The following is a 21,982-nucleotide window of genomic DNA, read 5'->3' as shown; positions in this document are numbered from 1 at the left end:
TCACGGAAAAATTGCGTCTACGAACTTTTGTAAGAACGATTAATATAAATATCGCGGATATGAGCCAAGACACACACACACAATACCTGGACAATTGAACAATGAAGATCAGACCTGCAGAAACGAAGAGCTACCCACACTTCCTGTCTAATGGACGAGTTTGGTACGAAACATATCTGCAAAACTCTTATCTGAGTGGTTGTACCAAGAATGAAGTTTGGAGAAGGCAGCGTAATGATGTGGAATTGCTTCGTGTGGTTGATTAAGTCCACTTCACTAGACTTAATACATGAAACATGACGTCTTGCTCACATAATGATGTTCCCAAAATTGTGAGTATTCTAACATTGTAGAAGTTTTACAGTACCCTTACCTTCTTTCATCGCGGTAATTCAATGTTACCCAGATTAAATAGCCTGGCACATAACTCCTGACCTAAATCTGATAGAACATCTATGGAATGAACATTAGGGTAGCGCCAAAACGACTCTTCGTGAGTGGGACTTTGTAATGCTTGAAATGAGAAGTGGAGCAGCATACCATCATTTTACATAGGCTTCCAAAACGTATTAAAGTAGTTATTATGATCCAAGGTGTTTTTATATCTGTGTATGTCCCATGATTTTTGGTGATAGATTTTATACTTATGACTGTACAAAATCATGCCTCAAGTCAAATCCTTCTTCGTTACAACAACGGCAGCGTTCATGACAGGGAATGCCGATCCAGGGAATTTCATTAATATGAGAATGAAAATAAAGCACAAAAATATTTTAGTTAAGGAAACACCTGCTGTAGTTCGTGCGAAAGAACTTGCGTTAATACTAACTACGTGAGAAGCTTCGCTACTTCGTCGAGATGAGTGTAATTAAAAAAGGTGTCATTTCAATCGGATTAAAATGTGATTTTATCCGACCATCTGATTGTGTTTGCTCAATTATTTATTTAATTTCAACTTTTTTTTTCAATCTAATGGATTCAGTAAGGGAAACAAGTGAGTGATGCATTTGAGAACAGAATGAAAAAAAAAAAAAAAAACAGGTTTAAATATCATAGCTTTGAATTGAAATTACAAGAATTCAAGGAACTGAAAGCGATGATTACCATAATGAAGAATAGTTCTGGTTATGCACATCTTATTCAACCATTTTGATTTATGTGAATCAGTCCAAAGTCTGTCCTCCTTGACCTTTAATTTTCATAGTTTAAATGTTTCTTTCATTATTAAATAATACAGTATTATTTTTACTCTCTCTCTCTGTTTTCTACTTTCTCGGATAGATCCATTTCGAAAGCTTTGTCTTCATATTCGCTAAGCCTTTCATCCTCCAGCTGTTCATAGAGACGCAATCTGCTTTAACTCATCCTGACGAAAGACTTGCCTTGAAACACACGCACCGTTATTTTCATTTTGTTTTCGACACGTTGTATTTAATTCTCTTGAAGTCCATCTACAGTAGCACCATCTGTCGGAAATTTTGCTATCAATAAACCAAACGTTCCATCACTGTCAAACTAGTCTCCTTCTCAGAATGTTTCCGCGAATGCAATGTCTCGATGATTACACGAACACCACGCAAATGAATGTTACACCTCACAGCGCACGGCCTCGCTGATAACTCGCCTTTCTCATATTTGTCTCGAATGTCTGCGTGCCGACATCTGCAACTTCTAAGCACCAACCCCATGGCTACCCATGGAGACATCTCCACCCCGAGATGCAGATAATAATCTGCTAGTTACACTATGGAGGCGTTAGTCGATTAAGCAGCCAGAGTTAATAACTAAAGATATAAAATGGTGCACACACGAGGCAACAAGTTTCTCGCGCTGTGAGAGAGATTAAATTCTGCAACGGTAATGAAGAAATTAAACGATTGTCGGCGATCATTATCATCGGACCGAGGTTGCCGTAATTGCGATATCTTCTGCACGTTTTAAAACTGTTCTTTATCGACAAGATCGTATGCCGAATTTTAAAATCACGACTTCCGATATATGCACGAATAAATATGCTTATCTCATCATAGCTCTAATATTATTTGAGGGAGAGGAGGGGGGTTATTTATTATTTACCATTTTCTAAGTTCTTTTTAATGTTTTTCGCTTTAAATAATCGGTGAGAAGTCCACACAGCAGCTGGTTATTATTACTGGGGGATACTATTCGATATCCAGTTCTTATTTCACCACCTTCCATTTATCCAAATTAAATTATTGCAGCATTTAAACAATTACTGTATAACAATTATGTACTTATTAGCGATCCAAAAAATGAGGACCAAAATTATGTGAAAAAAAAAAGTTAAGAAAGTGTTAGGCTTGTCTGTCTGCTTTTACAAACTGATTCGTAGAAATGGGATATCCTACCAGAAAAATGAACGCTATTGGCCTGAAATTCTGATCAGACTATGGAGAAATTGCAATAGATAGTGGACTCTAAGAACTAATAATGCACATTCCATTTTTGCTCAAAGGGTGCAGCAGTACTAGAATTTTCTTGAATACAGGTATATAGAAATTGCGTTTAAAAAAGCTGTGATTCATAATTTTGAAAACAAACAGAACACATAGCACATATAACATTCAGTAGATTAGTTTGTTTTTTATTCTGTGTGAAAGATTTAATTCTAGTGCAGACTTTAAGCGTTCTAATTTTTACTTTATAATAATAATAATAAAGGCGTGTTTATAAGCTATTTAAGCAGTTTCTAACTTTGTTAATTCACTTATGGTTTTGAAAGAGGTATTTAATGTAGAATTTTCTTTAATATTCTATAACTGATATTTTATTGTAATGTTAGATTGCTTAAATAGGTTTTTTCCCCTCTTTTCTAAAATGTAGATTATAGTGCCCTTTTACAAAATAATAGGAACTATAGAAGCTGGTAGACGATTGGTTGTCTCTGATAGGTATCAGCGAGTTGTCTATGGAGAAGCGATATTCCAGAAGAATAAATTTACTAGTGGTGTACCCCAATGATCTGTTTTGGGTCAATTGCTGTCACTTTTGTGTGTAAATGATATTTGGAGAGAACTGCATGATGATATGCAGTTGTTTGCAGATGATGCAAAGTTAGAGAGGACTATCAGGAGTAGAGCGGATGCACTGACTTTGCAAAAGGACTTATATACACTGGCTGAATGGGTAAATGAGTGGGTATATCAATTCAGTGTTGCGAAGTGTAAGGTTTTGAAATTTGGGAAGCAGAGATGGGATGTAGAGTACACAGTCGGTGGAAATATCGTCGAAGAGGTAGCGTAAGTGAAAGATCTGGGAGTGATTATGGACAAGGACTTAACATTTCGTCGACATGTTGCTAAAATTGTGAGGACAGCAATGCGGATAATGGAATGATTGACTTGTAGAAGTACTCGTAAGGATGCTATAGTTCCCTTGTATAAGGCTTTATCGGGCCACATATGGATTACTGTGCACAAATTTGGTCACCTGGTTTTCAAAAAGATGAAGATGTATAGGAAAAGGCTCAGAGAAGATTGACTAAGATGGTTTCTGGTCTCTGAACTGTTGAGTATGAAGACAGATTGACAAAATTGAAATTTGCAAAAATTGTTGGATAGAAGGAGGAGGGGAGGATATAATCGAGACATATAAGCTGTTAAGAGGTTATTACCCGATTAATGTCGTAGAGGTTTTGCATAGAAGATGAAGATAGGAAGAGAACAAGAGGTCATCCCTGGAAGCTGTATAAGGAGAATGTGAGGAGCAAGCTTTTTTTGCATGGAGAATGGTGAGTGATTGGAATGCATTGCCCGAGAGTGTGGTGAGCGAAGAGACAGTAAATATATTTAAGGCGCGGTATGATAAATTGTGTGTGTAACAGTGGACCTCCCGCAATGAGTCATTGACTTCATGGAGGTTTTAATAATAATAATAATAATAATAATAATAATAATGTATGGAAATTAAACAAGAGATAGTAGCATAGCAGCTTAGCACAAAAACAATTGCTAGTCCAAAGTTTCAAATCAAAGAGTACGAAACCTGGAAAAAAAAAGAAGCTTACAGAAGAATCCTTGTTCGTGGCTTTTAACTAATTATCAGATATAGCATTTTTTTACCCATATTAACGAAATCGATACCTCATATGAACATTTTCTTCCTTTAGTGATTTATAATGATACCTCTACAAAGTTAAATTACTAAAATTTTATCTAGGAGTCAAAAAACTGATATCATACGTTCTGCAGAAGAGTCTCTGTGATTCGCAACACTACGTTATCGACAATAGTGACAGCAATTAAAAAGGTAGGCCAAGTGGACCGGTTAAGCAAATGGCTATCTAAAATGGTCTTAGTTCAGTACTTTAGCGAGGCCCCGATAAGAAAACGGATGCCCGCTATAATGATGATGTGTACACAGTCCTGAAAGTTAACAAAAATTAATGATTACACCAGCTATTGAAGCATGTTTCTCTTGTTACTCAAACCAGGTACAAACGATTACAAAGCATTTTACTTCAAACTTGTGCAGCTTCTCACTTTGGAGTGTTTCGGCCGATGTTTCCTGTCGGTGTCTAATGATGTAAACGAATTGAACGAACACCAAACTGGAGCTACTTCGCTATTCATGTAAACGTGAAATGAGCGCTCATGCGATCGATATTCCTGTACTAAATACTAATTTCAATCAGTGCCATGTAGCTACGAGAGGAGGTAACAGAAGGAGAAAGAAACAGCAAACGCACATGAACAAGACGTGGTAGAGATCTGAAAAGGGTTTGCGAAATGAAATCGAAATCCATCTGTAATTATTGGAATTTAAGTGATTTTTTGAAAGGCTATTAACCACGGAAAAGATGAATCATCTTGTGAATATTATTCTACAATAACACAAGTTTGTGTGTGTGTGTGTGAGAGAGAGAGAGAGAGGGAGAGAGAGAGAGAGAGAGATGGTGGTTAAATATTTTTAAACTAAACAGTCTTTGTGAAAGCACTTTAAATTCATTACTGTATAAAAACAGTTTCAGGTAACTGGCCTTGGATCTCTGGACCTCTTCCTTCTTCAGGAACCCATTAACGGGCTGGTGATGTGCAATATGTAGCCTCTCCTTCAAATCAACCCCACTTTCCCGTAGTATGATCTTATGTCCACAAATAAGGCTGTGGAGAGGTGACTATTGCCGCCTTCTAAATATATTTTTCCTAGCTGAAGGAAATGCTAACTGGACGTTTGGTCATAGATGACTTTTATCGCCCAGTGAATTACCCACCATGATTATTGTAGACGTGAAGTGACTACTTCATTGTTTCGTCTCCAGAATAATGTCCAAAGTATCTGTCTTGGTCTTTCTTCTCAAATGCAGTGCAGACGATGGCCTCGCTCGACATGCTGAACACACTGTTATTAATAAATTAGCTGTATCCTCCATTTGAGGATACAGCAATAGAGCGATTTTCATAGGCCTGTCGCTAGTTAGTATACTGATCTAACTCGGTAGTAACACGTTTAGAGGATTCCCAATTAGCTGGCAAATAATTCTGCTGCTGCTTACTCAGCCAGGTGTTGCCCGGAGGAAGTTTGAGTACAGCAGCGTGCCGGGGGGAGGGGAAGTTGAGACCATGCTTGAATTAACTCCACACACAGGCAGTCTGCATAACTCCTGCATGTGGAGTTATGCGTACAGATCAATCATCAGCTCTGTTATATGGACCTGCTCTGTGCTCTGTAAAAGTTTCCTGCACCAACTTTACCATGAAAGATAACCAATTACTAGTGTTAATGCGGATGTATAAAATCTCCCACAAAAACAAAAAAGTATTTTCGTATTTTTCAAAATATGAAAAAGATTGAAAAAATATATACTCCAAAACATCATTATGTTTAAATAAACCAGCCAACGAACGACTTTTATTCTCCAAAGGAAGCAGATGAGGCTGTTTAATCCTGACTTTCAAAGACTGGTAGGCACATAGCCTATACTACAGCCCGAAATAAGTGTAAGAAGATCATCTACAAATCCACGGTAAAGTTCATAAGAGTTGAATGCAATAAGTTTGCTTTCTATTCAACTGGCAGTCGAAATGTCTGGTCACCCCCTAAGGCTTTTGGGAGTAACTTCTCTCTCTTTGTTTCAACCTCTCACATTCTGGTATTATCGTGGTAACATTACTCAAAGATAAGGCCGATTTCTTGGCATTAGACTTTTTCCTCCAACTCTTGTACAGACAACTAAAGCAAAATCATCATCATCATCATCTTGTACAATAGCACTAACTGTTCACGCCATCCCTTCTTTAATCTTCTGCCACAATGATAACAGAAAAATCCTCTTGATAAGAATGTCTTCTGGTCCAGATGGTATGCCTCCAGTTTTGCTCAAATCTTGTACAGAATTAACACCCTTCATGCATCATCTGTATGAGCTGTCATATTCATCTGGCATGTACCCAACAGCATGGAAGCAAACCTTTATCCATCCTGTACCTAAAAAAAAAGAGAGATAAAGTCAGCCATCAAAGTATCGCTCCATTGCTCTCACTGCAACATTCTCTAAAGTGATGGAAAATGGCCATCAACAATCGTCTTCACTACCTGGAGACCCATCAGTTAATTAGTTATCACCATTACGGATTCGCAAGAAAACCTTATCCCGAACTTTACCTACTTTTAGACATTTATCATGGAAACATTTTGAAAAAACTGGTGTGGTTGCTCTTGATCATGTTAAGCATTGAGATTTTCCTACCAAGCTACCATTTTATAATCTGCCTTCTATCCTTTGTGATTGGATTACCAGTTTTTCTCTCTGGTCATTCAATATGTCTCGTGGTGAATGCCTTATTTTCATCAGTTTTCTTTGTCAATGATAGTGTCCTATGGGTTTTGACACTCTCATCCAAGCTCTTCCTCCTATACATTAATGCTTCACTCTCTAACTTCAAATCCTATCCATAGTTTTGCTAATGGTAATAATTTCCATTCTTCATCATCATTCTGGAAATCGTGTATTCAAATAATTCAAGGTTCAAAATCTTCCATAAGCAATGTCGTAAAGTTGATCTCATTTTCATTCTCAAGAGGGGTGAAGATAATCTATTGAATTTTAATGCTATCGAAATGTAGTGTTGTCTTATTACCCATCTGAATATTTCAATAATGTTCACATTTCCAGTTGAGATTAATTTTTCCTTCTTGGCTGTTTTCACATCTAGCTTACCTTGACATAAACATATTACATCTACAGCCTTTTCAGTCTCCAAAAAAAAAAAAAAAAAAAGCTTGGCATTCTTTATCGTTCAATACACTTCTCCTCTGCTTAACACTTCATAAATCCCAAATTCGACTGACCATAGGGCATCGTTCTCACTTTTGGTTGATGCACCCAAAACTTCACTAATATTCTTAACTGTATACAGGAGTGGACATTGGGTTAACCATCTCACAGATCCTCTCTAGTTATTTTCTAATACGCGTTCTGATTCTGCATTTTTATAGGTAATTTCATGAACGTTGCTTCACCAAAATGGGCATTGCGTTCCTCTACGAACAGCTACTGATCAACATCCGGCTCCAAACGCATCCAGCCAGCTTCTCTTCTTCTTCATTCATTTCGTCTAACTCTGTTCATTGGAATATCCTTCTCTATAAGCAATGTTTCGCATTGGATACAACTAGTTGTCCACACCCCGAATGGTTGTGTTACAGGGTTTATGACCTCCTCTCCCTTGTGGGGACAATAAAATAAATAAAACCACTCTGCCAACCGGGCTGTGAAAACTTATTAAAATTAGTCAACATTTTTCAGGTTGGGTTTGAAATGATAATTTTAAATCTTTTAAATTACTTTTCAACTTTTTTCGATTAAAATGTATTTTCTAACATAAACGGTTCTATTCTTATCCTTCCTAGTAATTATGAACGGTTCTAAAAAATAAGCAACATGAAAAATACTTTAATCATAAACTAGCACCAACCGTTGTGTCTGCAATCACGATTAATTTTTTTTCGTTCTTAAGGCAATGCGTTAAGGAAAACAGTATCATTTAGGAATTATGATTGCTTCCCCAAAAACTCGTATGATTTTCTGCACACGCTTATGTAGAAACAAGTTATGAGAATCACTATTTTTTAAATTTTCGTTCCAGTGCAACGTCGGTAATTTATTTAATGGAATACATGTTACTGACGTCATTATTCTTGCGTATCTCTTTGACGTATATGTACACATGGGGGTTTTACCTTCAAAAGATCATTTATTATGTCAGTTGACGAAAACGAATGTGATCAAAGCTGCATTTGGCCAACTGAAATTGAGATCCCATTAAATTACGATATAAATCCAATTATGTTTGTTCAACAAACTCAGAGTACCTCTTTTATTTTCAAAGATAAAGGTGTACTATTTTCCATCTGATATTGATATTTTTAATTTCAATTATGTTATACTAATATTTCAATATTAGATAAAATACAAACAAACGTAGCTTCGGCGATTTCTTCTATTAACCTAAGTACCACCTTCTAACCCTCTTGTTTTATTTTTTACATTATGTAATGTGTGTGTGTGTGTGTGTGTGTGTGTGTGTGTGTGTGTGTGTGTGTGTGTGTGTGTGCGCGCGCGCGCACAAAATCCATGCTTAGTGTAGGATGGGTCCCAGAGTCCACTGGTTAGAGAAAGGAGACTTTATATGCATTCGGCCATATTTTCATATAATTTTATGCATTTAAACGGCGTTCTACAGTATTACGCTTCATCATTCTTTGACTCTGTTTGCTAATGCCGTCTACGACTGGTTAATCAACCCAAGTTCAAAAGACCTAAGAAATAATGCTTTGGATGATTAAGATCGTTTAAAATGATTAAACACTATCAAGTAATGTTCATCTTTATAATGTTCATTAATTTTAAATCTTAATCCTAATCAAATGCTCAAGAAAATGCAGCGAACTTTCTTGATGAATTAATTGGTTATCCTATGCCTAAAACTTGTAGTTGTAGGGGATTAACCACTTTAGTCAAATGGATTTCATTCAGTCGGGCATCTTTTAAACATCTTCATCCTGGCAAAAACGTTCAGCGTACAAATCAATCAAAATGCTTAATCACCAGAGAGAGAAGAATGGTGTGTGTGTGTGCGTGCGTAATCTTGTATGAATGATATGGATTGGTGAATTATGACATGATAAGAATAATATGGTACAGGCATGATATGGTAGAGACCTAAAACACTTCTGAAATGGTTATACCGAATACTAGTAGATGGAATTTTTCGTTTTATGAAGGGATGGGAGGGGGGGGGGGGACGTCCATGGAACTCGAGAATGAATGCAGTCAAGAGGGAGGAGATTTAGATTTTTCTCTTATGGAGCAGTGCGTGATTGGAATGGTTTGCCTTTGGAGACGGGGAGTGCAGGTAGTATGGATGAATTCAAGAAAATGTGAGAGCTGGTGGGGCTGATATGTGACCTCCTCGGTAAGTCCTTAACTCCGTTGAGGTCGCTGGTAATGATAATTACCAGTGATGCAGGCAAATAAATCAGCTGCAGATCCGTATTAGTGGCCTCTGATTAACTATGTTTTCCAGATGGTGATGGACTTAATTGTTAATGATGTTATCACGTGACGTCCGTGAAGTTCAGCGATAATAAGACAGAAGAATGAAGACAAAATTCTCTCATTTTGAAAGGGTTGAATAAAAGGCTGTGAAACCCATGCCGGATGAGTATCATTCAAATGACGATATAAGACGGATGTGAGCTTTCCAGAGAATAAATTTGGAGTATAATTTGTGTGGGAAGGAGATATCATCAGAGCTACTGCGCGTATCTAATCTGTTCATCTGGTGTGTTTCTGATGACCAGAGGAGGCACGGAGAGAGTTGTCTCTGAAAGAATAAAAGATTAAAATACCAAGAAGTCACCTTTTGTCTTTTGTAATGATCTTTGAAGCTGTGTTTTGAGCATTATATCTATAGCTTCAGATTTGATTTTTTTTTTCAGTTACAATGTTGATAAGATCTTATCCTCGGTACCAACTCATGTTTTGGAGGGAGAAACGTCTCTGTGGTTAAATATGAAGTAAGGAAACTAATGAATAACAGTCGTTCGTACTTTTTTTTTTAAGTAGACGTTCTTTCACAAATAACGCAGAGTGAGCGAAAGCAACTCAGTGGTGATGAGATTGCCGGCCTGGTTGGCGGAGCAGTTAATGCATCCGAATGGGTTCAAATCCCGCCGCGGACAAAACACATAAAAATAATAAAATAACGATATCTGTTTTCATGGGCAAGTTTCCTGACCTGCACCACATTTCTCTATTAATGTACATCTCAGCAACGTTCAGTGTCTTCAACTGACATCACCCCGATTCTGGATTTGGAAAATTAATTAAATATTAATTAATTAAATTTCACTTCTCTTTTTTTATTTCTTCTCTGAAAGAACGTTTTAATATCTCCAAGATTTTTATGTGATGACAGTTTGACTCAGTTTGAAATACACTTTGATAAACACACTGCTTTTCTTTGAAGTGTGTTTTGTTTATCTGTATTAAAGTAAAAATCGCAAAGAATCCAACCCACAATCACAAACTAGTACTTCTCAATTACACACGCCATAATTTTGAAATAACGGCGAATGCTCCAGCAGATTCTACGCCACACACTTAGCGAAAGAACTGCACAACAATTATAAAAATGGTTGCAGTTGCACTAAACCATAACATTTATACTGCGCAGGAACAAAGAGAAGATGACAGAAATATATTCATATTTCGTAAAGCATGTATTATAATCTAAATATCCATCGTTGGCAATCAAATATTCTGCTTTTCCACGCTAGTAGAAAACACTTCAAATAAACAGTCAGTTAGCGTTTTTGATTTCTTCTTAGATGAATTTTATTCAATAACCAGGTCGGTTAAAATATGAATAGCAACGCGACAGTCGTGGAAAACTATTTAGAAGAAATTGTGTTATAAAAATGCAATTTATCGTAGTTGTGTGAAACGAAAAACAAATTTGTGTATTTAGAGAGCGTGGAAACCACCATCAGATTGTGGAACTAGTAAAGTAGCTGAATGTTTAAAATATATGCAACTTATTGAGATAATAATATCATTTTCCAACGGATGTTCTTAATGGCGACAACACTAACGGGATAAACTATTCCATGATGATTACAAAAGAACATTTTTGAGTATTAAGTTTAAATCGTCTACACGCACGCATGCAAATGAAATAAGCCCAGTATTAGTTTTTGATTTTACTTTGTAATAGTTGCCGTACTACTACCTTGTTGGTTAAAATTGTTTGAAATAAAATTTATTTTCTGTAGAATCCATTTTTAAATCAATTTATTTTTATTTTGTTTTCATTCGTGTAAAATTCTATCATGCGCATTTTATGCAATGGTGGACGTACGATTTTTCTAAACGCAGTTATAATACTGTGCATATCTCTTCCCGGTAGTTATAATACCTCGTACAGACGTCAGCTAAGGTTGCTCTCCTAAGTTTCATTTCTTTTTATCCTTATAAAATCAGTACCTACGATTAGTAATGCAAAGTCTACAAACGATTCTGTATCTTATAACAAAACCTTTAAAATTGGTATTGGAGAAATATATTGCTGACAATCGCGTAACACACGCAAATCAAACAAGAGCTATGTGTAATATTATACAACAACAGCAGTAGCTGTATACTAGTTTTATTAGAATAAAAAACTTCCTTTTTTGCAAGCATTTGTTCCAACGCAGGTAGACTCGAAACTATTTTGAACGCCACTATTTTTTTTTCGAAACCATGGAATGGCACACATCATAGCAGCTTACTTCGGCTCTTAGTTTTTTGTTTGCTTTTTTTTATGGGAGGAGTAAAAGTGACAAACTCTATAGGGTAAGGAGGGAGAATATTGTAAACGGATAATATTATATTTGTAATGCTGCAATAGACACACCTCTGTTTCATAAGTATCTCGTTTCCGTTGAGGATTATATCTGAAGAAAAATAAGTAATTATTGTCATTCTAAAATGCTTTCTCGGAAGATGATTTGTATAGCTAACCGGTTTGACTAGTGCATCACAACTATGTTGGAAGAAATCTCTCCGATGAAAATGTGGTTTTAAACAAGGGTAACTTCAAGTGAAGAATCAAAACATAAAATTGTGTAAGTATAATAATATGCGCATTAATGAACACAATCAACAATTTTCTTCCAAATTAATCGGTTATTTGTCATGACTTTAACATTGTCAGATCTCGTACATGTCTGTCTTTTAACTTCATCCATCCATCTATTCATCCAGATCTTCACCTTTCTTTTCTTACCACCCTGTTATAACGCATGTGTTGCTAAATTTCTTCTGTTATTCTGTTTAAGCAACAATGCTGCATTAGACTAGCTCTACTCAGAGATTCTTGAAGGCTAGCATCATATTCCTTTCTAATGTTTCCATTTTTCATAGGATTCTTCCGATGGTGACGTCTTTTCATGCGTCCTGTAATTTTCTTGACGGCTGTCAATGCAGCAAACTGCTTTATTTCTAACCTGATTCTCAGATCCATAGGTTAAAATTGTATTTAATTTGAAAATAAGCATACTTTAAAGAAAAATTAACATAAACAAAAAATAATAAAATGAACATAACTAAAACAAAATGAATGATAAATTCAGATCAAATTGAAACTAAAATTAGCTGATAATCCTACTGAAATCGTGAATGGCTATAGTTATCTCGGACAATTAGTTTTAAGGGAAAGAAAAGAAATAAATTAGCAGAATCACACAAGAAACAAATCATTTTGGTCTAAAGTTTTTCTGTTAGATTTTTCTGTATGCTTAAAAAGGAAGCTATTTAATATGTGCATCATTCCATTGTTTACTTATGGAAGTTCTTCTCTTCAAGGCTCTTTGGGACTTGAAGAGAAGAACGTCCACATAATAAAAAGGGATCTAATTAGAAATAATAGAATTAGAGAAAGGAAGAGATTACTGGAGTAGAGGATATTGTGAAGTATTGTAAAGCATATAAATGGAGATTGGATGGCCATATTAGCAGATTAACAGACGAAAGATGGACAAAATTAAGGCACTGAGTGGATACCAAGAGCAGGAAAGGTCGCCAAAGAACAGAAGGGACACAGAGAGAGAGAGAGATGACTACGAAAATTAACATGAGATGGCAGACATTGGCATCTCATGTTAATGAGATGCCAATGTCTTGCCTATTATCCAGAAGTGGCTGGAAAGAGAGGCTAAAGAGGAAGACGAAGAAAATTCGATATCAGTTTATGAAACTAGCTCCCCACCACACCAACTTTACTTACTCTGTTATCTACTTTCATATTTATTTTACATTTTCACTAAAAAGTCTTCCTAAATAGTTGAAAAATTTTACTTATTATACCGTTTTTTTCCATTCTGAATAGAGAAACCTATACATCATTTGTTTGTCCGCGTGGTTAGCCTAGTGGCTTTGCGCTTCGCAACCTGGGGAAGGAGTGTCCTAGGTTCCATTCCCGTCAACGACGTGAGGAGCTTAAGGATCTGCCAAAGCCAAGTTAGTTGGTCTTGGGCGTGGACAGCAGGGGTTTTTTTTTCCGCCAGTTTATCTGGTGTTTTTCATCCTGCAAGCAGGCAAACCGGTCTGAGGACACACGGATTACAGTCAGGAATACTGACCCAGCCATAGATCTGATTCGTCAGCCTATGCCGGAGCCGGGATAAAATTTGGCGGGGACTAGATGGTACCGTGAACTCCCGTAAAAAAGGGGAACGCAGTATCATCTCACGAAATTTATTTATTTATTAGAATGAACAGGATTTCTTTTATAGAAATATTCAGACCAAAAAAATAAAAAATTGCAAAACTGTATTTCAGTCGACTGAAGTAATACCGAATTTGTTTCGAAACATTTTTACAATTTTACTACCATTAACTTAGAAAGAGCAGAATTGGAATAGAAGATTCGACACAGTCGCGATCATTGTTAAAAAATCTCGAATATTAAAATCGCGTGATTCCATTGCCATTTAGTTCGTACCACGAAACTACGAAGAATTATAAATCAGCCGTTACATCACGTGAAATCGCATAAGCAATGCGTCACAATACTTGAAAATGACCGTACACCGAGTTGCTACACGTTAGGCTTTCAGCAATCTACTGAATACTGCCAGATGATTTTTCGCGTGCAATAACTACATAAAGCTCATAAAAGATTTGGATAGCATTGTGAAACAGTGCCGATATAAATGTTTAGTTGCTTTTCCTTCTGTTTTTTATCTCTTTTATATATATGTATGTTGACAGCCTATTGTTTAAAAAATAAGAATGTGCGCAGTTTTATCTTGAAAAATTTTCAGTCTTAAATTTTATGAAAGCTCTGTACACCGAAAACTGCGAGTAATTTTTTTTTCTGTGTTGTTAATATTTAATTCTCACAGATGCTTAGCTTCTGGCTCTGTTGAACGATGTTATCGCACAACTGTATAAGAGTTCCGGTACCATGCTGATACTGTATTCTATATCTCTAGGGAAAGGACGGACGTAGCAGTGATCTCATTTAACGAGGTAGATTATATGATATCCAAAAGGAAGAAAGTGCTAGTTGAAAAGTAAGAGATTTAAGTTTTTGGTTGTTTTTTTTGTCTTTTTAGTACATAATGAAACTGTTTTAATTTTTCAACAGTGCATTTCACATGTTAAAGGCGGAAATGCAAACTAATTGTAAACTTCAAATATCAACCATATACTGTATATTGGCTTATACCATATTTTTTTAATTTTGCATCTTTGTCTTTGTTCGTCTTGGGAATAAGCGTCTTGCACTTAGCTTATTTAGAAATCGATTATGAACTTGTGTTTATAATTGATAAAATGTTAATGTTGTTTTAATTTAAAATATTACTTTTAAATAATTTATAAGTTATTTATTACTATAAATAACATATAAGAGTGTAAAAACTTCTAGTATAAAATACAATTTTCGCGTTAGTTGATCAAGAATATTAAGTATTTTTAAAAATTACAAATTATTTATGAATAATAGTTTAAAACATTGATCAATTAATTACTTAAACATTTAAATAATTAAGTAAGCACGTAATTAATTACTTAATAATCAATAATTTTAGTTATTTTACGTTAACGTTATTCCGCCCATTGAAAATAGATGACATGCGCAATTAAAAGACATAATTCACTGGCCTCACAGCCTTATTTATTTCGACCATAAGTCCAACTAAATCAAACTAATCATACGTCAGAACGAAGCAGTGTGTAATCAGTATGCAGATATAATACGGTTTGTTAGATATTAGCATTTCCACGCACGTTGAGTTGGAATAAAAAAGAAAAGCACCTAATCCTCTCATGAGATTGATATGGTAGCCAGTTTTATCAATTATTAAAATCCACCGGAAAAAATAGAATGCGAAATTCGTATTCCATAAATATATGGATTGTTGTAAAATCCTGTTCTGTTGGAGGTCATATAAATTTATGACTTTTTTTTTGTTTGATTGTTAAATAATTTGCGGCAATTTCAGATGCTTTGTTTCTTCTCCATGACTTAATTCATCACAAGATGATTGTAAAGTGGCAAAAAAATCTGGGCTTCGAATTTCTTGGATGGACAGAGGAACTTTTTCTAAGAAAAAGTTCTTTTTCTTAACTAATCGGTTTTACTGAACTAATTGGTTACAAATAAGAATTGGGAAGATAACTCTCCTTTTTTGCAATTTCTGTATGTTATTTGTATAATTTTTTTTATTTAAATTATTTATATAAATAAATAAATTATTATTTTTTTTAGATTTAAATTGCCTAAAGTTTTTAGTTCTCAATGCATTGGTTGTATAATATTAATTTTCTCTGCCACTACGTAAAATGAGGTTCCCTAAGCCTAGTTACATAAACAGTCCTGTCATTTTGTCTTGCTAATATGTTTAAACTTAACACAGCTTGTATTCCATGATCGTGTATGCATTCCAAAATTAAACGCATCATTTGTGAATGAGTTTTCACCATTGTAACTGTATCGGATATCAAGTAAAATGCTGGTCCCAACCAGATTTAAATGTAATGTATTCGGATGTAATGCTTGAGGTGGAATTTTCTTGCACAATTAATGCATTTTTAAATTTTATAAATTTAAAGTTTTAAATGAATGGTTTTTGGAAAGCAATAGTTTTACAAATGATATGAAAACAAAACAAAACAACCGCTTAGCTATTCTTCGTATTATGATGATTCAGCAAATTTAACGCTTCTCTCATCTGCTGAATATAAGCTCGATTACAGCACTGCTTTGTATACGTTGATTGCTAGTAATTCAATGAAAGGGCGAAACTGTGACAACTGCAAGGACGTATAAAAATATGAAAGGCCTGCTCTTGACAAGATGTACTGCCGATTTTCATAAATACGAAATTGGCCTAATGCGGCGCCATTTTTCTACCATTCGTACGAGAGTATCGGAATTGGTGGTTATAGTCTATATGTGGAAGGATGGTCCTATTTACCAAAATAACGTCGGCATCGTAATGTATTTTGTCATCGAGTATAATCAACGATCACGTCAAGCCCTACAATATAAAAGAACGTCGATTGAAAGTGCGTAATGCCTTCGAAAGGCTGCGCAAGACAGACAGACGCTTTACATGATAGTTAAAGAGATTCATAATCCAGGAAAGTTGTCAACGTTAGAGCTATTAAGTCGTGCATATCGCATTGGGCCGTTAGAGATATGTCCAGCTAACTTACTGCACGATTCAATGAAGTATTGAAGTGACATTCGATGAAGAAATTTGGGAATGAATGCAACCATGATTTCTTGTAATAGAAAAAGGTCTTCGAAAAAGCAAAATACACCATTGTATATGCATCTCCCTTATTCAGTGAATTCATCATCACCTGAAAGAACATAAGCAGACTGCAAAAGAATTCAAATATCTCACATCACTGTTAAAAGAAAGGACTAAAAACTTCTTTTGTTGAAGTAGAAGGAAACAATCTGTGAAAAAGATTCGACAGCATGCATTTCAGGATAGTATGCGATTCGTCATCGCTTAGCTAATGAATAGTAATACGGTACCAAATAATAACTTGATTTTATTCAGCCATTAAAATAACGAACAACAGAATACGTTCAAAATTGTAAAATCGTATTCCCAGAGAAAAAGAAAATCGTCACAATCAGCCAGTTAGTTTTATCAGTTATTTTAAAAATGTAATCTGAAATGCAAAAACAATAACACCATATTGCAAAAGTCAAATCCAAATATCAAGTAATAATTTCATATCAAAAATGCTAAAGAAATATACATTTCCAAGGTATATTTCACAACTTAATGTATATATATATATATATATATAATATATATATATATATATATATATAATATATATTATATATATATATATATATATATATATATATATATATATATATATATATATATATATATATATATATATATTTGTCTATGGAATCGGCACGCGAAAACTTTTCTTTTTCATTTATTTATTTAGCATTTGTGAGATTCTCGTCCAAAAGAAGGTACTGAAGCACACAGCCACTAGGCATTAGTGTACTGTTTCCTTGTGAGTTAAATATCTTGATGTATCGCCATTATAGCTTGCAATGTTCATGCCAAGGAGAATGAAATCGGTTGTTTGCAATTTTCTAAATAAGTGACTTTAAAGAGTTTGCATTAAATTTCGTTTAAAACCTCAGTAAGACTGCTTAAAGAGATCTTTGAAATGCCCCAGCAGTCGTCATCAGGAAAGAGATATCACCATTGCTTTAAAGAAAGTCAGGCAGGTCCGTGAAACATCAAGAACATGACATTCTTTTTTCTTCAAATGTTAAGGAATTGGGCTCTACGTATTCTTTCCTGCGCTAAAAAATGCCAACTATTTACATGCCCTGGTAAGTTAGAAAGATAAACTTGCTAAAACGATCAACAACGGTAGTGGTCGCTTCTTAACTACAAAAATTTAATAGGCAATTTTGGGAATTGCTGTGTGCCCTTCCCAGATCAAAATCCCGAGAGAAAATTGCTGCTGCTTTTATACACGATCATCAAAGCTGGCCATGAATGAAAAAAATGTCTAATAGAGCTTCTTTTATAGATAGGACTCAAGCTCAGAGAAGTGACGCCTTAGCAAAATCAGATGATTTTCTCACGAAAACATCCATGCTGAAATTTTTCTTTTCCACTCTAATCTAATATCCAAATCTTTATTTTCATTTTCTTTTTGTTGCTATTGTGGTTTATTTAATCTTTCTAATCATGGTGTTCTGGAGCCTGTTCAGCTGAAAACCAGCGCCTAAACTACTTCAAAACAGAGGTATAATAATAATAATAATAATAATAATAATAATTAATTAATTAATTAATTTTGATTTGTTTCTTCCGACAAAAGTCTTTTTTTTTTCCGACTCTTACTTCCGTTGATATCCAATCTCTAGACAATATTACAATTCTCTCCTTTGGATACTTTAACAGGCAGTTTTTTTTTTTTTATTGGAATAAATATATTATTAACAACCTGTGATAATATTATACAAGTTATTACATATCAACACAATTATTTCCAGTAGTCTTTTTCGTTCTCAATACCAAATTGCTTCCGATTTGCAGTCGACACAGAAGAGACGTAATATAATATTTTGCGTGACTTTCGTTGTCTAGGCCAATGGTCTCCAAAGTGTGGTACGCGTACCCCGGGGGGGGGAGGTGAGTCGATACGTGGGGGTACGTCAAAAAAAGTTTTATATTGATAGGAAAAAAATTAAGTAATTAATTAAAGATAAAGAATATTACTTTCTAAAGATCCTGTAAACTTAAATTTGCGAGTAGCGCACATTGGACGACTTTGCACACATAATCGTCCGTGGCAAAGCTGTCATGTTTTTTAAAACTAGGGAGTAAATCTCTTACTTCTTATCATTGCCATTGTTTGTAGAGCATCCTAGTGTTGACAAGTCCAACTAGAGAAAGAAAATTGCTTAGTTATCCTGCTATCCACAGATGACACCACAGTTGTATTAATTATTTGACTATTAGTAGTAAGTTTAACGATATTTTAGTATATATTGTTTCTTTGCAATTCCAACGCCTTTTTGTGCTTACTTTTACACTAGAAATAGTGAATTAATATTATCAAAATTGCTTACGTTTTTTAAAAGCGTTTGATATTATCAATAGTAAATGAATTATATTTAAATTTTACAAATTAACCCTCACAAAATGGATAAATGGTTAAAAAAAAATTCCTCCAAAGAAACTCTCTTAATCAATTGGGGGTACGCGCTATTTATTTATTTTTTTTTTTTTTCTGTCTTGGGGTACGCGATCAAAAAAGTTTGGAGACCACTGGCTCTAGGCAGTGTTTCAGCCACTCCTACTTCCTCAACTTCTAAGTAATCGCTGGAAATTCTTGATTATTCGTTACAGTTCATAGGTCGAAGGAAGGATATCGATCGATTTTTTTTTTAACATCGGAATTAATAGCTTCGATTGTACAAGTGCATCTTAACAAGCAATTCAAACAGGTGTAGCGAAAACGAAGCCGTTCCTTATTAATGTGGCAACTCTTATTAACCTTGTCTTAAAGTCCATTAATCCATGACAAAAACATGGATTACGTCGTAAATGGACTGTTGCTGCGGTTGCCCGTTCGCTTAAAGACAAATACGGCAATAGCGCACTTTCTTCAATAACTAGACATCTCGCCGCGAACCCCTTTATAAGTTGTGCATCGTTGGAGACTGTAGGCAAGGAAAACCAAGAAAAAAATATTCACTTTAACTAATTGAAATGAAAAAAAAAAATTAATTAGTTACGTTATAACTAATTAATTCAGTTATAACGTAAATATCACACACTATGAATAATCAAAAATATTTATAAGTCCATTGTCTGGTATCTTCGAAGCGTAAGAGGATGTGTGACTTCATAATAAAAACAGAAAAGCTTCTATTTGGTTTTGTTTGTGGTTAATAAGAATTTTAAATCCCTCTCAGCTTCCCACCCCTTTATGATTTCAGAAGGAAAATATTTCGCTACTGTAACCTAATATAAAACTTTGGGCTGAAAAATGGGCAAAACATAACTTACGTATGATGACACAGCTGCTGGATGAACAGTTCCTGTTGAAATAGGAAGCAAACGACATCTGTGGCAGAAACATTACATTAGAACCAGAAGTGGTGTGATCGCACTTCCCATAGTTCTCCTGTAGGGAACAATAAGGGTTCCTGTGGATTTAACACTTTCCAAACTGCAAACATAGAACGCTTCTTAGTACCGTACGAGGGCTCCACCCTAATGTTTCTTCCTTTCATCACAAAAGGCGTGTTTGCTAAGAGTTCGTCGTGTTTGATTGTCCACTCACACTACCTGCTGCCTCGAATCTCGGCTGTCTGACTGGCTCCACTATTCTGCCAACCTGAGCTCTGCCTCCTTCCAGAGAGGCCTCTCGTATTACGTGCAGCACTTTACACGATAGCCAAGTGTGCGTTGTCTAGGCAACGACAATCTAACGGTATGCACGCTGAGCAGAAACATTGTGCAATCTCGAGTCTAGTTCGCGCGAGACGCTCGAGTTTTAGCTCGCTGCTTTAATAGGCGATATTTCAATGCAATCGACTGCTAGAGATAATAATAAAAGTTCTTTTGTATATCAGATATTCACAGGTATTTGCTGTTAATATTTATGCGACTCAATGGAAGAGAGAATAAAATAAACGTATTGTTGAACTGAGCTACCTGTTACAATTCAGAAATGAACGCATTAGGAATGCTGCAACAGCAACATGAATTATATTGAATAGACGTAATTTCGGACATGATGCATTATCAATTCGATTTATTTTATTTTATTTTCCCTGAAATTCGTTTATTTCTTAAATAAAGGCTGATTTACATTTCATACTTTGGGGATATTTGAATGATTTAACAGTCTTTATTAAGAAGGTTACGTTCTTTACTGCTAAATTCATTTCCCTTTTGAGATTGTAAACTTTTATCACACTATTCATCTTAACTCCTTTCTTAATTTATTCCACTTTATACTGCATTAATGTTTCCGAAGTAAAAATTTCAATTGCCGACTTTCCCAACTTCGTGTAATTTATAGACTTAATGCACTGCTTAAGGTGGAATCATTGCATCAATTATTGTGTCATTACAAATGAATAATGACACGAATGGAACTGATACATAAATCAATATTAAATCATTTTCAGCGGTGTTTAAAATATTATAGAAGTTATTCTGCACTGGTTTTCGAATCATTACAAAACTTCAGGACTTGAATGCTGCTAAAAATAATATTACTGGGACTTTTTTTTTAAATGGAAATGTTCTGATTCATTCAAGCTGTCAAAACAAAAATGAAGTGAAAATCTAAAGATTAGAATAATTTTAAGACTTTTTTGGACATACTGTTTGGAAATGAGAGCCGGCCTGGTTGACCGAGTGGTTAGCATATCCGCTCATCAGCCAAAATGTGGGCTCGAATCCCACCATGGGCATGGATGTTTGTGATTGTCTGTGAAAATACTAGTGGTGGTAGGTAGTAGATGGCGCTGGTGTAGATGATGACGGAGAGATGTAGAGTAGGTGCCCTCCCTCGATGAGTCCTAGGACTCCCTGGAAGTGTCGTGTAATACTAATAAATCGCTATGAATAATAGAACGATATATTATAATTGATTCATTTAAAACAGGAATGCAGATAATTGTTTATTAACAAAATAATGAAAATGTAACCGCTTGCTTTGCTGAACGAAATTTATCTTAGAAATCTGACTATGACAGAAGCTGTTTGACAGAATACTGAGTGAATGCTTCTTGCAGCATAAGCATACAAGAACAGATCTTCAAGCACTTGGACGCAAGCAATATTAATTCAATGCATGCAAAGTGCCATATTAAATATTCGTTTTGACACAGTTCAGAATTCATAAAATTTAATTTTTTATAAAGGAGAGGTCACAGTGATC

General features: G+C 35.1%; 2 protein-coding genes across 3 annotated transcripts in view; one reads left to right on the top strand and one right to left on the bottom strand.

Annotated features, from left to right (window-relative positions):
• The window catches only part of LOC150097559 (potassium voltage-gated channel protein Shaw-like), a 127,218-nt gene extending 106,828 nt beyond the window's left edge, over positions 1-20,390 (bottom strand). Inside the window, exon 1 of the mRNA XM_090407676.1 lies at positions 20,095-20,390. The gene's annotated coding sequence lies outside the window, so the exon portion shown is untranslated. The remainder of the gene's footprint in view (positions 1-20,094) is intronic.
• Positions 1-21,982, top strand: part of eIF2Bdelta (eukaryotic translation initiation factor 2B subunit delta) — a 380,912-nt gene that overhangs the window by 106,914 nt on the left and 252,016 nt on the right. The window contains exon 2 of one of the 2 annotated variants that reach the window (XM_090407674.1): positions 14,413-14,583. The gene's annotated coding sequence lies outside the window, so the exon portion shown is untranslated. Of the gene's footprint in view, positions 1-14,412; positions 14,584-21,982 lie in introns of those variants that run through there. The other variant, XM_090407675.1, reaches the window with a different exon arrangement.

Source organism: Typopeltis vanoorti, chromosome 17 (genome assembly GCF_054136105.1).
Source record: "Typopeltis vanoorti isolate ZY-2024b chromosome 17, IOZ_Tvanoo_1.0, whole genome shotgun sequence".
Classification (NCBI taxonomy): Eukaryota; Metazoa; Arthropoda; class Arachnida; order Uropygi; family Thelyphonidae; genus Typopeltis; species Typopeltis vanoorti.
This window is presented reverse-complemented; position numbering and strand designations above follow the sequence as displayed.